Source organism: Cygnus olor, chromosome Z (assembly GCF_009769625.2).
Source record: "Cygnus olor isolate bCygOlo1 chromosome Z, bCygOlo1.pri.v2, whole genome shotgun sequence".
Classification (NCBI taxonomy): Eukaryota; Metazoa; Chordata; class Aves; order Anseriformes; family Anatidae; genus Cygnus; species Cygnus olor.
In genome coordinates, this window is record NC_049198.1 from 22,915,700 (window position 1) to 22,937,151 (window position 21,452).

Genomic DNA, 21,452 nt, shown 5'->3' on the forward strand with positions numbered 1-21,452 from the left:
AGCTAAAACAAAGGTTAAATATGGCAGTTGATTTGCCTTAAGATGTGTACAGAGAAATTTAGACGGTGAATGAAGACCTATGCTTGTGCAGTAACCTTTTTTTATGCAGATCTGCCTTTCCTAGAGGAGCTATTGTGAGATATTTCTAAATTGCCTATAAGTTCTTATGTTGAAGCTTTCCTTTTGTATTGAAGATTTCTCTACTTAAAATCAAGGAAGAAATCTGTTTTCTTTGTGAATGATGTAAATGAAACTTGACATGCAAGTATAACTATTTCTGTATGAAATTCTGTCATCAGACTTGTGGATAAAGTGGTAGGAACAAAAGAATAGATGAGTGCTATTAAATGTATAGGGTTGTTGAGCTAGCATTTTGATTAGTGGAGGTGAAAATTGTTTATTCTTGTATGTGTTGCTACTGAATTAGAGTAATATGAAACTGGATACCATGGTTTAGTTGTTCTTTGTATGGGCTCTTGTACCTTGGCTTCTCTCCCTGGTGTTTTTGACCTGTTTATATATATATATATATGTATTTATTCATTTTTGTTTATTCCTTGTGTAGTAGTAATTCATTAAGAAAACATTGAGATAAGTATCTACAAAAATATCTTATGAAACAATCTGTTTGGTTACTACTTTCTTTTCAAAAAATAATTTAGGAATATAGGGCTACCACTGTACTCAAGTAAGGTTGTATTAATGTGACAACATGTTACAAATAAAACCCAGAGCCCTTGTACAAAGGCTGGCTATGGTTTTATTTTTATATATTTGTTTTCAACTTGATAGTGCTATGTAGGTTTTGTTGCTGGTTTAGTTAGATATGTGAATAACTGAAACTGTTATTGCTGGGAAGGTACAGGTTGTAAGACATCTGCTGACTTGCGCAAGACTTCCTTGGTTTGCGTTCTGACAGAAGTAAAGTCTTACACCAAATAGTAAGCAAACCCATTATTTAAGAAATGCCACTAAATTATGAAAACTAATTCTATGTCAAGTATTTGATATTGCAGTGGCACAGATAAAAACTGTTTAAGAAAACAATCTCTGGTGCCTTTTGGAAGCTTCATAATTAACCCAAAACTGTTGTGTGAGCAAAAGACTGCCCATATAGAAGTTAATGGGTAAACTCGTGTTGATATCAGCCAGAGCAGAAAGTGGCTTCACAGGCTTTTTTTTTTTTTAAACTATAGCCCTGATCTTGATTACTCTTGCTATGTTCGACGTTGAATATTGTTAAATGCTTTTCTTCAGGTTTGAAAAATGTCTGCAAAGCAATTACCTCAATTGCGTTCATATACATATTTTTTATAGCAGATCATTGAAATGTAGGTGCAGATTCTGTAATGTTGCTGAGATCTTAATAAAGTGTCATAAAGGAATAGCTGCTTATCAGCATAATCATATCTGGCTATTAAGGTGGTTAGGATTCTGCAGATGGTATTTTAAAATACCTTTATTACTGCTTTCTTAGTTAACAGGGCTCACAGTACTGAAATTAGCAAGGGCTATAGTACCAGTAGTTGTGTCTGGGGGGTCTTGTTGGTTGCTCTGTTTGCATATTATGTGCATATTGACGTGAAGACTGAATTTCACAGTGTGAGAGGTCCTATGTTTTTATTGCCATAAATATCGGGAGGTCCTGAATGGCTCTGTTTAGATGTCGTTTTGTCTGCTGGATCTTTGCAGCCAATGGTGTGTCAAGGACACAGCTGTAGGGTAAGGCAGGGACAGCTGGCTCAGGTGGGACCAAGGAGAGAAACATGGAAAACAAGATTTGGGTTGATGAATGATTCAGCTCTTTTTTTTTTTTCTGAAGTCATTTCTTACTCTTATGATACAGTCTGGGTGGGGGGGAAAGGAGGGATGATGCGTAGGGAAAGGTGTCTTGCTTATTGTTCACCAAGTGTATATGTGAAAGAACTAGTTACAGAATACTTTTTCTTTTAGGTATGTTGTATTAATTTTATACTTTATTTGGGCTGGCTACCATATAGATCATACAGAGTTGTTTTCCGTATGTATGCAGATAATTTTTAAATGTTTTTTTTCTACGGCAAATATAAAGGGGACTGCTGTTTCCAGGTCAAGGGAGCAAGTGTGGTATAATGTGTCAATATGGAAGGGCAGGTATTTGTGAGGAAGCATAGGTTGTAAATATATGACTGATACAGAGCACCAGCCTTTCCCTACATATTCTGCTGAACGAACAAGAGCTCTTTGGCGTCTTTAGCTATGTACGCAACTTGATTCCAGAAGTGGTGCTCATGTTTCCTTTATTAAGTTGATCAGATATGCAGTGAAAAAGGGCAATGCTAACACCCTGCCAGCAAAACAGTAAGCAGAGGGGTCTATTTGTGCAGTAGCAATTAGCTCTGGGTTGGTTAGCTGTGGCATTCGTGCCAACAGGATGTGTTTGCTACCTGCTGCCAGTTGGCAGTGCTTTTCCACTCATTGAGCCTCACCTGCTGTTCATCTGCCAGGGTATCCTGGTTGTGCTTCTGGGCACATATGTTCTTGCCGTGTTTGGAGGTACTCCACCTTGCAGCTGACCTGTTGAGCTAACTCTGTGGTTGTTGATCTACAAACCCAACTGGCTTCGCTTACAAACAAAAAAAACCCATGCCCTCTGTTTTCACTGACCTGTTTATCTATGTAACCATCGTGCAGCCCAATATAGACTTCTCTGGGAATCCTGTTACTTGATATGCAAGATTTAGCTGATATAAGGGCAGAGTAGTATGAAACTCTATTGTCTGATTTTGAAATGGAAGACTACAGTCTAAGGGCATGGGGGTGCCAGAAGTCAGGGAAGAATCTAGAGAGGCTGGAGGAGGAGGAGGCATGGAATGCAATGTGTCTTAGGTGAACTCTTAGAGAGGATTGAGGACAGAAAGTGCAGAAAGCTTGCGGTGGAAGAGAGAGCTTAACATCTCTGCTTTTCCCTCATGTTGTCACTATTTCAATCATCTTGCTGTGGGGCAATTCAGCTGTGTGGCCTCATTTTGGAGGTCATGAAATAAGTTGAAATTTGTTGGACTTGTACAACTAAACCCAATCCCGATTTTACATATACAGCAACTCCCAAAGAAAGACTTGGAGACAAAAGATCTTGAAAAGGTCGAAGTTCACTTTGTCTCAGTTTATGCCAATGATGCTAATTGTTGCTGATTCAGAAAGAAGCGATATTCTGTCATATCACGCCCTGGCTGTGCTGGTACAAGTGCTTGTGTTTACACAAGCAGAACTGATCCAGGTTGCAATTAGCTTCATGGAAGTTCTTTGGAGTGTTTGTGCAGCTGCACAAATGCCTTTCTGACAGCAGGGTATGGTGGCATGGAGGTACAGTGAGTGTCAGGGAGCTTTCTGTAGGGCTGTCTCTATCAGTAAACCTGTGTGGTTGTTATTACCTCACTTATCAGAAAATTATGTAAAATGTATTTCTGCACACTGCTGCTGCAGGGATGGACTGTTTATATGCTGCTATGATATTTTTTATTAATTTGTTTTCACCACATATTTCTGAATATCAAGGAAAATACTTGTGCTTAAGGTTAAGCCAGACCCAGAAATAGAAGTATGTGTTGCTAACATCAGTGTATGAAGCATGCAGGTCCTCTGATGAACCACAGAATTTTTGCATCTATAAATCACTATTGTTTATACATTCAAAGAGCAGATAGCAAGAGTATAGAGCCAGAGAAGATTTCTAGTGTTTAACCTGTGTTAAACAGGTGAGTCTCAATCACTGAAATTAAGATGTCAGCATGCCCTTAACCTCTTTTGTTTCTTTTCCTGAGGCAAAGTGAACAGCAAAATGAGAGCTGCAGAGGGACAGGGCAGGAACTCAAAGGTTGTGGCACAATAGTTACCCTTCATTTTAAGTCGGTGTGTTCTGGTTTAAAATGTCCTACTCCTAAAAATGAATTAACAACAAGCTTCAAAAAAAGTCATATTTAAATAGAACTAAGTGGGTAGGTAGAGGAGGTTCATTGTTTCTTTTGAGCTTCAGTGGTTCACTTGCCATAGCAGTAAAATACTTGGCTTTTCCAGACTAAACTGGTTCTTGTTTCTTTTTCTTTTGTTTAATCTGTCAGAGATATTTCAGTTTAATTCAAAGCTAGGTAACTTTAATGTATTTTTTGGCTGCATATGTCCTTCTCTTGAAACTTCTGAAAATAAATTCAGTAATTATAAAATGTGGAGTCTCATTCAGCTGCAGCAATTATATAATCTACTTGCACCTGTGAAAATGTCAAAGTTGGTCACAGAATGTTCATGAAACTCATTTATGCATTACAGTGAAGCAGCTGATATCCTTGGATAACAGCAAAAAAAAAGTGTGACTAGCCAAGAATTCAAGAAAAACAGTAGTTAAAACCACTGCTAGCTAAAGGGCTTAATCAAACAAGTTTCAGGAAGGTTAATAACTTAAGACAGTTTTTATTAATGACAAATATGGACTGTCAGTTAACCTCAGGGAAAAAGGGGGAATAAGTGATTGAGTGGAATAATAAAGATAATGCTAACCTCACTTAAAAATAAAAAATAAAAAAATAAAATCTGTAAGTATATACGTGACCTGTGATAATGAAAAATGTTTGAACTGAATGCCAAAGCACCCAAAGGAAAGCTCAGAAGTTAAATACATTGATTGTACAATCCTAACTCTCTACCAACAGCTGTCTTGGAGTTTTTATCTCCCTAATTGCATAGGCTTCTTTGTGGCTTGAAGGGCACAACTGTCAAAAAACTGTCAAGCAAACAAAAGACCCAAGCACTCCAGAACATGTAAGAGAGATTGCCTCTTCCTTTGTGTTGTGTGTATATGTCTCAGGACATGTGCATTTATGGTTGCAGTTTTTCATTTTTTTTCATCAGATATATTTTTCCAGAAGGGAACTGTTGTGCTGAAAGTGCTCGTGTCAAGGTACCTCATTTACAAAGTGCAGAAATTCAGGTATGATTCATTGTAGCTGAGGATCAAAACTTCACTAAAGGATTTGTAAATATTGGATGATTAGTCTTGGATATTGTTATCTAGATAATTTTAGGCAGATCATTAAAGAATAATAATAAATTTTGAAGAAATGAAATATTTTCCATGTTAATTATAAAAACTAGTCCAAATGCAGTCCTGAGATGTAAAAGATACTAACATTTTGTATTTTAATTAAAATAAAAACTCTGTTTCTCTGTTTATGAATGTTTTGGGACTTGTTTCTTGTTTGTTTGTTTTTTCTGAAAGTGCATAGCCTCTGCAATCTGGTGCTCATTGGGAGAAACTGAGTGTCTTAAATTAAAACAGTTTGCAATATCCCATGAATGTTATTACAGGAGACAAACACAGTTGTGCCTAAATCTGAGCAATGAGTTCTTTGTGCTGCAAAATGGTGTAGAACCAGAAATCTGCATTGCAGCTCTCTTCTGTAGATAGTTTGCTGGTGCTGTTTATATTTATATTGAGATGAAGTAAACAAGTTGGCCAGAGGTGAGTGCTTTGGTAAGCAGCGTTGTTACACTGAAGGTACAGAGATTTAGGTCCATTTGTTCTCTAGAGTGCCTGCCTCTGTAGCTGTGACTTACGTATCTTCTGTAAGCAGGAGTTCCTACTGCAAAGTGTACTGTATGCTGATAGAAGACTCCATCTGATGGCCGCTTAAGGAAACGTGTCTGAACAACACAGTGTGTTGTCCCCAGGGAAGTCCTAGCTGCTTGTCTCAGTGGTTTATTGACCTTTGGCAGGAAGTGGAAGGGACAAATAGAGTAAGCAAGAGGGCTTGTGAGACAGGACTGACAGGAGCTAGCCCTTTTTTGTCTCCGGATAGCTTCGATGGCACTGTTTATACAAGTGTTGCAGCTTATGCTTAGTTATGAATCCATGTATTCATAGAGTCCTACTGCAAATGCATCTAATGGTTGTATCACTCTTTGTATTAGTTGTAGAGTTGTAGAGAGATCTGTTGATCTAAATTATATCCAAAAAAGTCATTTTCTGGCATTCCTTTAGTTACATCCATGTTTGGACTTTTGCAAGCATAGTAGCAAAGAAAATTGATTATTTTTTTTTATATCACAGTCAATAATAACTGTTTGATATCAGCAAATAACAATGATATTAAGCTGAATGTCAAAAGCAGAGGACTTTTTTTTGGAGGGATTGGAAGCTGTGGAGTAGACTTGAGAAGATGTTCTTATACTTTGGCAGTCCTGAAATTAGAACCTTCCCACCCCCACCCATTTCATCTTCACTTCCATTTTATCTACTCATTTTCTTCAGCATCATCTGCATTTAAAGTGAACTGAAATGCTGCTTTGGACTTTCAAATGATTATGTTGCTGTTACTCATCTTGTACCTTTGTAATAAACATCGGTGTTAATCATAAAAAGAGAACTTGTTACTTTTCCTCTTAAAGTAGTTTGGTGATTACTATTACCTTAAATTTGGAAATCAGAGCACATTATTTATTGTTGCCAGGTAATGGATCTCTCAATTCTAATATGTATATCTTTTGCAGAAGTTGATACTCTCAGTATCCCATGTTGGATTCTTAAAGATAATGTGGTAGTGTTAATTGCTGTTAGTACTCTTTCTATATGTTTGTGCTCAGTTAACTTGTATACTGCCAGCAGGTAGAAAACTATACTCAGTATACTGGGTGGTGCTCAGTAAGGACACCTTAATCTTTCTGACAAACTCAGTAGTCATTCAAGAGATCTTTTTCCAGCAAGCCTAATATGTTTTGCTCACGTGACCAAAACAGTCAAGAATTTTATCTCCCTCTCATAGATCTGTGTTGCTGTTGCTATTAGCACCTTTTGTCACAGCAACACACTGGGAAAATATTGTCTTCTAAATGCCTCTAAGTTGCTTTTCATGATGGTGGCTTCCTAAGTGCTGTGTACGCTCTTAACTTTCTAGATTCTTCATATTTCATAGATATTAATATTCATTTACCAATTAAAATGCATTTTTTAAAAGAGCTCAGATTACCAAGAGATCCAGAGATCCAGATCACTTTGTATGTGATGTTTTCGTCCTCAGTATTTACCATTTCTTCAATGTTTGACCTTTGAAACTTTTAGCAGTGACTTTTTAAATGTCATTTCCAAGTCACTGATGAAAACGTTGAATAGCAACAAGCAAACTAAAGTTCTATAAACTCGCAAAAGAATCTCACTTGTACAAAGGAAATTCCCCCACTTGCATATATTTTTTCTGGAGGTCTGTTAATGAACTCTAAATCCACTTAATGTATTAATTAATAATGTATTGATAATTATCCACGTATTGCTAACATGCTGAGTTTTCAATTAAAATTTTGAACAACGAATTCACATACTTCACAAAATCTTGCATCAGGCCAGGATCACTTGGGTATGACATGGAGAACAAGGACCACCAGCAGAGTCGTCCACCACATCTCTTCAGTTTCTTGTGACTGAGGATGAAAAACTGGTTTTTGGACATGTTTTTTGTATGCTTTGAGCCAATAGTTATTGTAGTATGATCCTTTTCCCTCACAATCTTGCTTACTTCAGCCACCATAAATTTTATGCAAGTCTGCTGCCCATTGTTTGCATTTCCTCATTTTATAATTGTGTTGGGCTTACGGGAAGAGTAATGGCATGTGCAACGTGCTGTAGCCTTGTTGCCATTTTCCTGTTGTCAGTGCAGGGTCTTCTGCAGACGAGTCCTTTGTGCTATGGAGAGCACAGGCATGGTTTTTATGTAAACAAAACAGCCCTTGGCATTTTATTGCTATTAGTTTTGTCCTTGGTTATCAGCAGAGGCCATTCTGTTTGATCTTGTTCAGCTATTTCTTTTGGCTTTTTCATGCACACATTTGCATCCCTAGTTCATTTATAGCAATATTGCTATGAATCTTTGCATGTTGTCTCTTGACTCATATTTTATGATGTATGGGATTGTGTCTCTTTCCAATGCAAGGTTTGTATGCCGTTCGAGAACATTCTGAAGTTTTGTGAAACCTTGTTACTGGTAAACACGTGCTCGTGTGTCTGTGTGCCTGCACACAACCTTTGTGAACAGATTAAAAAACAAGTGATGACATTTTAAAAGTGTGTTTTAAGGGTATTTTTAAGTTATTCTGTGTTGCATTAGTAGGCCGTATGTTCATACAATATTGTCCACTGTATTTTTAACCACATAGATAATGTTTGCAAGGCTTGGAACTTCATAAAATGTGTTGAAATTGTAGTTACCTGAGGGACTAATGTCCAGAAAATGAGGCGTTCAGATTTTAAACCTTAATTGTGTAACATAATATTTATCCACCCATTCTGTAAGTGTGTTTGAATCATGTAAATTACCACCTGACCCATTCTTCACCATGTACCATGGTTCTTCACAGAGCTCTGCATATGCTGTGCCTTGTTGGAATTGTGTTTCAGACACTTAGGCAAGGACAGGACTGTGTCAAGAATGAAAAATAAGCTTAAGTATTTCTTCATCAAATTTGTGAATGGGCTAAGCCACGGGGAAAAAGGGGGTTGGGGAAGGGGAGATGAGCCTCCAGGGTAAAAAACAATGTTACAGAATTTCAGGATGGGAAAATTGCATGGAATCTTGGAGGGACCAAAGGTCAAATACCTGGTTGCATCTATGCTTTACCTAATTCCAAGAATGCTTTTGCACTAGAATAGTTTATTTGAAATTTTAAAGAAATGCTATGCACACAAATAGGTATAGTGCATGGTGTTCAACCCAGATGTTTGGGGGACAGATCTCATGGCTAGTGGATTGCTGGTGATATGAAGATAGGTACTGAGGTTCTAAAACAGGTGAATGTCTACAAAGAAATAGCAGTAGGAAAGATCTCACAGAACCACGGAATAGTTTGGGTTGAAAGGGCCTTAAAGACCACCCAGTCCCACCCCCCTGCCATGGGCAGGGACACCTCCCACCAGACCAGGCTGCCCAAAGCCCCATCCAGCCTGGCCTTGAGCACCTCCAGGGATGGGGCATCCACAGCTTCTCTGGGCAGCCTGTGTCAGTGCCTCACCTCCCTCTGAGTGAAGAATTTCTTCCTTATATGTAACTAAATATGTCCTCTTTTAGTTTAAAGGCATTACTCCTTGTCCCACTCCACTCCCTGACCAGGAGTCCCTCCCCAGCTTTCCTGCAGGCCCCCTTTAGGCACAGGAAGGCTGCTGTAAGGTCTCCCCAGAGCCTTCGCTTCTCCAGGCTGAACAACCCCAGCTCTCTCAGCCTGTCCTCACAGGAGAGCTGTTCCACCACTCTGATCATCTTTGTGGCCCTCTTCTTGGCTTGCTCCAACAGTTCCATGTCCTTCTCGTGCTGGAGACCCCAGAGCTGAATGCAGGGCTCCAGGTGAGGTCTCCCAAGAGCAGAGCCGAGTTGGAGAATCATTTCCCTTGCCCTGCTGGTCATGCTGCTTTTGGTGCAGCCCAGGATATGGCTGGCTTTCTGGGCTGCAAGTGCACACTTAGTTCATTATTGAAATCTGAATACTGAATCTGACAAAATGAGGCAAAAAAGAGCAACGGGATGGAGGTCTGACGAAATAGACTAGCTAACCTATTGTTCTTTTTCTTCCCACATGACAATCTTCTACCCTGAGCAGCTTTTTCAGTTTACTGCTTTGTTCGCTGAACTGCTCTGCTTCTGCTGGTTCTGCTCTTGTACCCTGCATTATCTGTTGAACCAGCAGTTTGTGATGCTCACAGTGTTTGTGTACAAAAAAGCAGCAAGGCATGTAGCAAGTGCAGAAAGAAAATGCTAGGGAAGTTGGAAATTTTATAGTAGAAATATGAGCTGCTGAGGCAAGGAAGTAATAACCTATGAGAGCAGGTTGGGTCTCAGGGGTCGCTTAGTTTGTGAACACAATAGTTACATGACTGTATTCTGACTTCAGTAGCAAATGTGGTAGGCAAATGAATAACAACTATTTCAGACTAATAACTGTTTCAAGTATTTTAAAATTAGCATTGGGTCCTCCCATTTGGTCTTTGAGCAAAAGTTGCATCATAAGTAAAATTATTTCTCATCAGTATTTGTTCTAGTAAAACTTTAAATTTGTATGGCATACACACAAAGAACAAATGCCCATGTAACCCCGTTTCATTCTGATGCCTGAGAGAGTATTTACCCAGTGAGAACTGGCAGAAGAACATCATGTGAGTAATCACTGCTAGTCAGTGCAGCTTGAATTTCAAATGGCAAATCTCAGGAATATCAGACATACTGAAAAAGCATCTTGCTCACCATTTGTTTTTTCCCAATGGCATTATTTTGCTAGTTAAGGAAAATTCAAAGTTTGCCAAAAGAATTATTTGTTACAAAAGACTTGTAATGTCCTTACGAATTGCGTGATCCTGTCTGCCTTGTGCAGTATTGATGAATTGATTTTTTTGGCACTGATGCTAGAAACATTTGAATAATCTCTTAATCTCCAGAAAAAGCTTTCTGAGGCTATGCAATTTCTAGCTTGCACACATTTAGCCTCTGTAGGATTGGGGTCATGGTAGGGCTCTGGAAAGATTACATGATTGTTTGATGAATCTGTGCTCTGCTTAAAGAATTCTAATTATATATATATATATATTTTGTTTGTTGTCTGTGTGTGGAGATTGAAGGTGAGGTGTAACCTACAAATAGATGATTGGTTTTATTTTTAGGAAAGACGCATTCAGCTTTCTGCACAATATTCTTGTTCTTCCGGTAGCAATAAAACCACCTTTATTCTAAATAACCATTCTCAGGTAAAAGAGGCAGTTACTGAACAGCAGGATCAGCATCTTCTGGTAGACGTTCTGGCATTATAGATTTTCCCCTTGAAATTGTCAGTATTATTGTACTTCCATTATGTAAAGTGTAGGGTGACCTCCTAGAGACGTCAGGATCATGAAATCCAAGTAAGTCACCTCTGTTTCCTTGTAGAGAAGGAGGGAAGTCTTTTCTCCCCTCCTTGTTCCTGTCGAATGTGAATTCGAATGTTTTGATTACTGCTGGCATTCTCAACCAGCACTGTTGTTTATCATAAAGCATATTCATGTGTTCGTATCTGTTATCTGCTGGTTCTTTGTCGTTCTGCTGTGCTATCACAATGCTATGTACCTTGTTATAAAGCATTTGGGGAACTCCTGTTTATGCAGAATACTTCAATATTTTCTGAGGAACAGATGGAACTTCTCATTTGTTGGATTCCCCCAGACATCCAAGTCAAGATCTTCATCCTACTTGCTGCATAGCTTGGGATCAAATGTTAGAAAGATCCCCTGAAAAAGTAGTTGTGTAGATACTTTTGGGTATTAACCTCTTAGTTTGGTGTAGTGTACTTCTGATGCAAAAGCCCAATGATTTTCTCGTACTGTACAGTTCTGTTAACATGAGATTTCTTTTGGATGGAGCTGAATGGGAAGGTTCCCTTCTCTGCAAGGAGTTAATCTGATGTGCTTCTACCACTAATGGAGAAGTGAGGTACCAGATATATGTGTACAGAGCTTGTGTACTCCACAAATGCTCTTGGACCACTGAGTTCATGTAACATCCTCAAATGCTTCCTTTGGTATGTAAAGAGATGGATGTCATCTGTGCCTTCATAATGTCTGTTGTCTGTAAGCCCACAATCCTTCTTTTCTCTCACCTTCCTCTTTCAGTAAACTTTTATCTCTTGTTTTATTTATACCTGCCTTACCTTTTATATCAGTCTCCCCGTGATGGGCCCCTTGCTGAACCATTTGGCTCTTCATGATTTCCTGCCTTTCCAATTTTCTTTTTACAACTGTGCTTCCACCAGTCCTTTACTCTCCTAAAATACCAGTCCAAGGCCCTGATGACTGGGTTCTGCTCATTAAACTGTTCTATGAGAAGAGTAAAAGCTGTATCAGTGTCAGGATCAAGAGGCTGTTGCTGGGTATGAGAAGGACTGGCACTCAAATAAAATTCCAGAAGATGAATGCTTCCTTACGGCGGACCAGGGACAACAACTGGATCTCAGAGGAGCAGCAAAGCAGGCATGTTCTTATTGGCAGGGATCTTGAGCAGAGCATGAGATGCTAACAATTCCAATACATATTCCTCTGAAGGCTGCACGCTATAGGCCTGGGCAGGATCAGGTGAGCCAGCTGCAGGAGGAGTTGTAGGAGGTGGAATGTTGGTTTGATCTTGGGGAGGGATGTGTGTCAGTGGTCCACAGACAGACTTTCAGGATTTAAAGCAGCTGGGGTATGGTGTGACAGCAGGAGAGGGGGCACACTGTGATGACTGTCAGGGCCTCTATTGTCCATGGCTGGATGTGGTGCCCACCCTGTAGTTAGGTCACTTGGCTGTTTCTTCTTGTTAGCTAGTAGTTTGGGGAAATACTGCATAACATTTGTGGCCATGGCCATTTTGGCCTTTACCACTACCTCTGTTTCTGCCTAAAATGTCTGGATCCTGCTGATTTTTCTCCACCCTAACATTTGCCTCCCTCTCCCTATTGGGGTTATAGGTCACGTTTACTCTCTCAGGAAGTAAAATTTTCTTGGCTGAATGCAGTTCTGTTTTTCTGGAGGTATTCCTTCCATTTGTGTTTTCAAACTTTGCCTAAAGCTGAGTGCTGCATTGCAGGTGCATTGCTGGGATAGGGCAATGGAGATCTGGGGCAGGGATACCGAGCCAGGCTTGGGCTTGCAGAACTTGAATGTAGTTTTCACATGGTTACAGAGCGCTTTGTATATGGGAGAATGACTAGTCACTTCTGGGGCTAAGAAGAGGGGCAGGGAACATGAGGAGTACTTCGGGAGGGGTCAATGGCTCATTATGAGTCTTGAGGTTACACAAACTGAATAGGGTGCGCCTGGTAGGGGGCAGGTGGGTGACTTCTGTGGACAGGAGCAGGGTGGAGCTCATCTCACGCAGGTTTGGAGAAGGAAAATGTTTCTTTGGCAAGGTACCTTTCTGTTCTGCAAGTTCTAATCATCTACCTCTGCCTCTTTAGTCTTTAACAAGCCTTGGCACCTTGTGTTGTGGCAGCAGTTATCCTGGCATTAACATACTTTTCTGCCATCATGCAGTTTTCTACTCTGCCATCTCTTTAACAAAGCAGGAAGCAAACATATCATCCCTGTCCTTTCTCCCAAATGTTGTAGAGCTTTTTCTTTTCTGTTATTTTATTTTATTTTTTTTCCTTAGCAAGCCAGCCAAGCTTAGACCTGTAAGGTTTTTACTGAGTTATGTTGTGACAGCGCCTGTGAAAAGGTCAGAAAGAGTACCGGGGATAAGTAGATCCATAACATTGCAGTGCTTGCCTGAAAGGGGTAGCAGATCAAGTGTCATGGGGGAAGCAAGTGGGGGTCTAAATGGCTGGCACAGATCTTGGGAGCCTTGCACTTTGTGGCAAACAGCACACAATGAGTACAGTGCACAAGACAGTGTAATTGCTTATAATCATTTCTTCATGTCCCAGTTGGTTCACTCATGAATGTTTAGTGTGGTCATGCTCCTAGGCAGTGAAGGTAAAAACAGCAGTTGAGACAAATATGCTATCCCAAGTGCCCCTAATGTGGGACTAAACATGCAGCTGCCAAAGAAATGAGTTCTTGCTGTTTTGGCCTGACTGCAAAAGCTCACCTCTACCTTTGTAAAGGTTGTGTAGGGTACACAGGCATTGGGAATGCTTTTTTGTTTTGTTGAATGCTTTGTTACGTGGTACTGCTTTGCAGCCAGGCTGCCAGACACACATCCCACTTCACAGCATGTGATGAAAACGTGATTAAACCAGGCACATTTGACATCCATGTGTGGGTGTGGTCTTGGGACTGAAGTGAGAGGAGTGCACATGCTGAAAATCATCCTGCTTCTGAAGGAAGAAAGGTGTCAGTGATGCCTTTGAACCTGAGGTCAGAATTAACTACTTGTAAACCCTACCAAGGCAGTTCTTGAATCTGCTCTACCAACCTGGCAGTGCCTTTAGGTCAGCTGAATGGGGGCTGGTTCTGGGCTGTATGCAGCACTATAGCTGTCCGGGCACGGGCAGTGGGTTGGAATACAGCATACCACCAGTGGATGTCACGCAGTTCTCAAACCTATCGAAAACAGAGGCCTGGCGCATATCGTTGATGTCTCCCAACAGTTCTCCAGTGGCAGAGAATGTGGATAAATGCATTGGAGACCTCAGTCATAAGTTTTGTCTATGGCACTCATGTTCTATGCTGTTCAGCCTCTGGTAGGAGTTATGGGATTATGGTTACCTTATGGTCCTGGTGAGCAACAAGCAAACAATGAGACAGTAGAGAGGACTGGCAGCGTTCTGAGCTGTGTTAGGAAGAGTGTTGCCAGCAGGTCAAAGATGATGATCCTTCCCTGCTAGTCATCACTGATGAGGCCACATCTGGAGTCCTGTGTTTCCTAGTATGAGAAATATACTGACTTAATGGGCTGAGTCCTGCCAAGGGCCAGGAAGATGATTAAGGGACTGGGTAGACTAAGATCTGGGGCTGTTCAGCCTGGAAAAGAGAAAGCTCGGGGTTATGGGGTGAGGGATGGTCTTACAAATGTGTATAAATGCTGGTTGGGAGGCAGTGAAGACAAGGATGCTGAACCCTTCTCAGTGGTGCCAGTCGCCAGGGCAAGAGGCAGTGGGCACAAATTAAAAAATGGGAAATTCCATCTGAGCACAAACAAACTTTTTTCCTGGGGAAGGTGTGTGAAACACTGGAATAAGTTTCACATAGAGGCTGTGGATTCTCCTGGAAGATGCTCAGAACCCAACTGTACATGGTCCTGGGCACCATCCTGTAACCTTCTTTGAGCTGAGGATTTGGACTGGATAGTATGAAGAGGTCCCTTCTAACCTCAGCCATTGTGTGGTTCTGAGTGTAGTGCTTCCTGATACAACAGGTCTTAGCTGCTGCAAGTCTTGTAGTCCAGAAAGTAAAGTGTTGTCAAATAGCATCTACTTAGGGCAGCTTTGAACTGTGTGCATTGTGAGGGCTTTTGGTCCAGGGGGCTGGCTCTGGTCTAAAGTAAAACTTCTGAAATGTATACAGTGTGAATGCAGAGCTCTTAGCATCAACTGCTTTGATCTGCTTGTTCTCTCCTACTACACCATGGTGTTTGAAAATGTGGGCATAGAACTCCAAAAATGTTAGTAATAGAAGTCTGCAGTAAAGCACATGCTTGTGCTTGCTGGTGATGGAAATTTTGTAGGAACTGGTGAGTATTGAAAACCTACACAGAAAATGATGCAAGCAAGATGGATTCCAATTGGTTTGCCAGAGTTCTGTGATAATTCTCACTGTAGCAGTTGTCATTTAGGTGTCTGTGTAGCTAGTGCAAAATTTAGTAGGCTTGGTTAACCAGTGAAAGATCATCTAGAGAGAATATGATTTGCCTTGGTTTTCTGCTTAATTTGAGAATGCAATCTTACTACTTTTTCCTTACAACTTTTTTTGGGGGGTCCTTAGTTGGAATAGGAGGCATTTTATTTACTTTAAAAAAAATATGATAACGTTGATATAAGAATAGAATGACTTGGGTTGGAAGGGACTTTAAAGACCATCTAATTCCAGTCCCCTGCCATGGGCAGGGACACCTCCCACCAGACCAGGTTGCCCAAAGCCCCATCCAGCCTGGCCTTGAGCAATTCCAGGGACACGGGGCATCCACAGCTTCTCTGGGCAGCCTGTGCCAGTGCCTCACCACCTTTTGAACGAAGAATTTCCTCCTAAAATAATAAATAGGAACAAAATCTTTAAATGGTTTGTTTTCCAAACTGGCTCTTACAGCTTGTACTTTCATGAACGAGCCCAAAGTAGAGTCATAACCAGTGCATTATTGATTTTATATAGATAAGATGTCATTTTAGGGAGTTGGCAGTAGTCTGAAACCAAAGATAAAGGAGGTTCATTCAGTCAGTGGGATCCTAAAGCTCATTGGCAAGAGAGGCAACTATCAGAAAGATCTGCATCCAACAAATACTGTGAGTTTGCCATCTAGATTTGATTCACAAAATAACTCAAAATGGAGAGTCTGAGTAGAGAACTGGGATGCAAGAGGTAAACCTAAGCTAAGGTATTGCCTAGCTACTGAATCACTATCTTTATACAGCTGTTGGTTTTGAATCACGTCCAGGTATTGTCTGACTCATTCGTGATGGTGTAACACTGAAGCAATGTAATATTAGTGAAGTTAGGGAATTGTGCAAGAATGAGAGAAGGGGAAATAAGTTGCTACAGAGAAGAATAAAAAGAAAATGGCTGAGGAAAGGCTATGAGGAAAACGCAGGTAAGAAGAAAGAAATTTCAGCAGGTATGTGCTTGAGAGAATCTGGAGCAGATATACTGGTATTTGCTCTAGTAAATTCTCTGGTTGTGACTCCCTTATACTTGTATGAAGCCCTTGCGTGTAGTATCCAGACAGCAAGGAGAAATCAAAGGAGCCGGTGTTAGTACTAGAGAGGCCTCATCCTCAGTTAGAAGCTTTTTTGGATAAATGAGTAGCCTGTGGGAAGTTAGCATCACACGGAGCCTGGTTAGCTAGTAAGGAATGAAGAGGGAATGAGAATGGAGAGCAGCTCCAGCATTTGCTGCTGACTAGGTAAGAAAGCAGAGAGGAAATGTTCTGCTAGAAGGTAGCTGTTCAGAGCAATGAGGATAGTCACAAGCCCCAAGACCTTTTCTTGGTCATTCCTGTCAGTCTTACTGCACTATTGTGTACTTGCCTCCCACCTGAAATTGTTGCAGAGCCATCTCCCTTTACATGTATGTGGCCGCAGTAGTGCAATAAAGCGGTGGAAGCAGAGGGACTCATCTTTGCATCAGTTTTATGAGATGGGGTAATGGGCTTTCCTCCACAGCAGTGCTTGCAGAACTGATGCTCCTCTAGACCAGCAGGGCATTTCTCCAGTCTGAGCTCTTGCTTCATGATGACTGGAGGCAGGCAGGCAAAGCCATGTTCTCTGTGTCTGAACACAATTTATGGTTTCTCTTCACTGTGAAGCCTACTGATCTCTTTGCCAGAGAGAGAGAAGTGGCAGCTTAGCTCACCTGTACTCGCACAGCTCTGTCAGAGGGACTCCTCTAGTTGTTTCCATGTTGAAACCATGACTATTTTTAGTGTTTGTCCTATTTTTCTTTGGGGGTGTAAGTTTGTAAGGTGAGGTAGAGTCTTTTATTAGACCAACGGATACAGTTAACAAACAAACAAGAAAGAGTCTTTTCTAGGCTCTCGTGCAATCGGTGTGCTTGATTTATCGTGCCTCAAAATCTTCAGATTTAGATTCTGAGCCTTTTTGGGGCTTCCCCATCTCAGAAATAACTAACATTCTGGCTCCTGCACAGCTGTAGTGTGTGACTTGCAGTAATAAAGGCAAAAGTCTTTAAAATTGTGGAGCAATGAAACTGTTTTTCTACCTTTAGTAAATATCCAGGTAAGTGTCCAAATTATAAACTGTGGAAGCACTGTGCTTTGAGTTGCAGTTTGTTGTTGTTGTTTTTTGCCTTTGTTGATTACATTTCTTCCTAAATCAGAATGAACTAAATTCACTAATGATACTCATCTTGTGATCTTCTCTGAGCTTCTTCCCTTAATAACTTTTAGCTATTGCTAAACTTGCTTACTGTTATTAGGTAAAAGTACTTTCTACAAGAAAATACCGGCCTTGAGAACAGGATTTCCTTATTGAAGCTGAACTGCAGAGAGTTAATCTTACTTGGCTTAATGTGGTACCTTCAGTCAGATTTATTGAACAGTGTGCAAGAGCATCAAAGAAATCTTTGAATCTGTCTATATGGGCTGGTGCTGCTTAAACGTGCAATGGGATGTTGACCTTTTCAAAGAGATAGCAGTTGGCACTCTGCCTTCGGTACAGTATGTGTAAGCCCTTGGGTTAACAAAGTGCATGTAGAAAAAGCCAATTCTGTAATGATGGACATGAAAGTAGGAAATACTATACATTTTATTCAGAAGTTAGTGCTGTTGAAATCTGTTTAATAACTTAGATCTGTAAGTGTATTTGGAGTGAATAAGAGATCATAAAAATGTACTTCAAAAATCTTTTCCTTCTTCTATTATGTATGACTGATTAATGCAGAAGGCTTTGTAAGACTTAAGACAGTGTTCTGAGGATTTTGTAGCTGTACAAAAGTGTGTATAAAAGTACCCCTTGAAAACAACCCTTTTCGTGTATCTGCTTCTAGTGAATATTTACAAGGTAGAGAATACTTGAATATCAGGCAACTATTTCAAAATCTAATTTGAAAGTATATTTTTGTGTGGATTAAGTGTGGTAGGTATCACAGGTGCTAAACATGAGGATGGTTTTGAAAGGTAAGTATTTTGTTCACTAGATCACTGATTAATTTTTCTGTAAGTAAATGAACATCCTTTTAGTTATAACAGATAATTCACTTATGCTGGCTTTATGTTAAAGATTCTGTGTGGTCTTGGATGCAGGTTGTAGAGTCTTTGTCATCGGAGATATTCAAAACCCAACTGCATGCAGCCCTGTGCAACTTGCTCAAGTCAACTGTCCCTGAAGCAGAGCGTTGGGCTGTATGATCTCCAGAGGTTCATGAACAATTCTGTGGTTCTCTGTAATACCATTGAGATTCTGCTGAAGATCAGTTTTTATAGATTGTTTCCATACTTTTTGGATGCTTCACTTTTCTTTTAGATTATTCTAGGAGACACCCATAAATATTTTCACTTAAATTAAAAATACTGATGATTTCTTGGTTGAAATGAGTCTGTCAGAAGTACAAATAACATATATTTCAGTCCAGATAGCTTTTGAATTACTGTTTTGTAACTCTGAACTTGGCTTTTTAAGACAAGTTTTACCAATAGCCAAGCCAACAGGTTTTTTTTATATTGTCAGTTCTGAGAACCTTTTGATACGTTACACGTAGAACAGAAAAACTAAGCAGAAAATTACAGTAGTCTGCAGATGTAGGCAAACCTGGATAACTGGCTTTAGTAATTTTTTATTAATGGTGTAGATGGTAAGAGTAGAGGGTATTTATTAAGTTTGCAGTGGACAAGCTGGGAAGAATGCAGGTATGCAAAAACAGTATGGCAATTCAAAATCATTTTGACAACCTGGAGAAAATACACTGAGTGAAATAAGAAGTCTCCAGCCTGTTCTATTTTAATAAAATAAAGAGCTTTTTGGATGCGAGATAGGTGGATAAGTGGCAGTTTCCAGGAGAGGGTGGGAGAGGCACAGTGGTTCCACAGTGTCGCTGTTGGAGGGGTGGAAACATGGGAAGAGAGTATGTTGTAGCACATCACACTGGAAAGCTGGTGCTTTGAGATGCAAGGCACACAGCATTTTTCTACCCCACACAGAACCTGTAAGACCTTATGCTTGAAAAGTACATGTAGGTTTGAGTGTTGTGTGTTAACTTGACATACTCTATGGAAAAATATTTGCCAAAATAGAGTTGTGCAAAAGAGAAGGCTGAGGGGAGGTAATAAGAATTCAAGCATATGGAACATTTGCTGTGAGTGGGAAATTGTATTTTGTTTGTTAATAGAGTGTAAAACAAGACATAATGGGCTTAAATTGGAACAAAGGAGATTCAGTTTAGATGCCATTGAAACATTTTCTGTCCCTCTGAATGGTGAAGCAGAAGAGTGGAGTAACTAGGAGTGCTGTGAAATTGCCGTCAGCTTTTAAGAACAGGTGAGACGAACTGTTCCCTGGAGTGATATGGGTAATACAAGTATAATGGACCTCTCTGGGGGAAGGACAAGGTGATCTCTTGATTTACTTCCAGCTCTCTTTACTATATATCATTGCCTTCATGGGAGTAATTGTCAGGGGAAAAAAAGACAACAAACTTCAGCCTTTTTGGTTGTGTTTTCATTTTTTTTTTGCATGTGAAAGACTGCTCCCGTTTCTCCTGCTTTCCTTGTTCAGAGCACTTGCCCAGACCTGTTTGTCCAGTGACTATCAAGAGAGAAGCAGGTGATGTATCTGCAAAAGTTGCCAGGCATACATGTGGTAGCCTTACAAAGCTGCTGGGGATAAGCATCCACAGCCATGTATATATTTGTGTGTGTATGTATATTCCTTAATAAGGAATCAATCAGCCAAAACAGAGTTTTGCAACATTCTAAGTATGTATTAGTTTCAGATTAATAGGTGCAGAGTGTTGGGAGAAGGATGAATTTTAGAACTCTGTAATTTCTTATTTATCCTTTAGCTTTTTTAAGAAGATACTCAGATAACATCATGATCTTATAAAAACTATTCAGTAAAAGATGTTTTCTGTTTTCAGTGTATTCCTGTTGATGGAAGAGTAAATACAGAAAAGTTAAGTGGCATCAGTTAGTACTGAAATATAGCTTAAATACAGACCAGATAAACAAATGGCCATTAAGAGCTCGGACTTGGCTTATCACTGGGTAACAAGGCTCTTGAATAATAATAGTGGTAATAAAATAATAATAAGAAAGTGCTTAAACCCTGCGTAATGCAGAACTCTTCAAGAAGTAGTTCTATTTTTGCCTCTAGTTTTTCTTAATTTTATTTTTTTCATATTGAAAGTGCAGTTCGAGACCATAATTGTTATTTAAGTCTGATTTCTCAGGCTTTTTACAGTTTTGATAATAGCTTGATATCTGTTGAAAAGTATCTTTATTAGCTGAGCTATTTTTATTGCTTTCTAAATTAAGCTTATTTATTTTTCATTTTTGTAGCATGTGAAATGTGGTAGGAGGTTGTCTAAATCTCAAACAGCTACTTTAGGAGTTCTTCAGAAGAAAAAAAATGGCAAAAGATGAGATGTTATATTGTTTGAGTTTTTGATATTATGTGGAGTATTATTTTAGAGTTTCCACAGCCATGCAAAATGATGCTATCTAGAAAAGGGTGATGGGAAGACCGATAGAATGTGAGGAAGGCTGCAAATGTATTACATTAGATGGCACATCATGCTGGTTTTTTCTCATTTGTAATAACCATCCAAATGATATTTAGACAGAGTAGAGAGCTGCTTTCAGTTTTCAGCCAGATGCTTTCAATACTTTAACTGTCTTCTGAGCTCTTTATGTTGGAGGACCACCCATCATTAATCCCACTTAAATTTGTAATTGTCTGCTCCTATGTATGAGCAGGCTATTCCATCTGCAGGGATAATTTCAGAACTAACTGTTGAAACTCAGGGTGGAGGAGCAAAAGAGAGTGAGGTTGCAGAGATATTTTGCCAGACCTTGGCTGGTAAGCATTATTGATTGTTCTTGTCTGCTTGGTTTACACCCTGCAATGTTTTAGGGTCGATATTTGTCATAGTCAATGTGTGTTCAGGAGGGGAGAGTCCTGTTTAACTAACTTAATTTCCTTTTATAACAGGGTTACCCAACTCATTGAGGAAGGGAAGCCAATTGATGTAATCTTTTTGGATTTCAGCAAAGCTTTTGATACTGTCTCTTACAGTATCCTTCTGGACAAAATGTTCAGCATACAGCATATAGACT

The 21,452-nt window shown here is 39.8% G+C and overlaps 1 protein-coding gene across 6 annotated transcripts in view; it reads left to right on the forward strand.

Annotated features, from left to right (window-relative positions):
- Positions 1-21,452, forward strand: part of MAST4 (microtubule associated serine/threonine kinase family member 4) — a 296,749-nt gene that overhangs the window by 138,422 nt on the left and 136,875 nt on the right. The gene's annotated exons all lie outside the window — the stretch shown is intronic.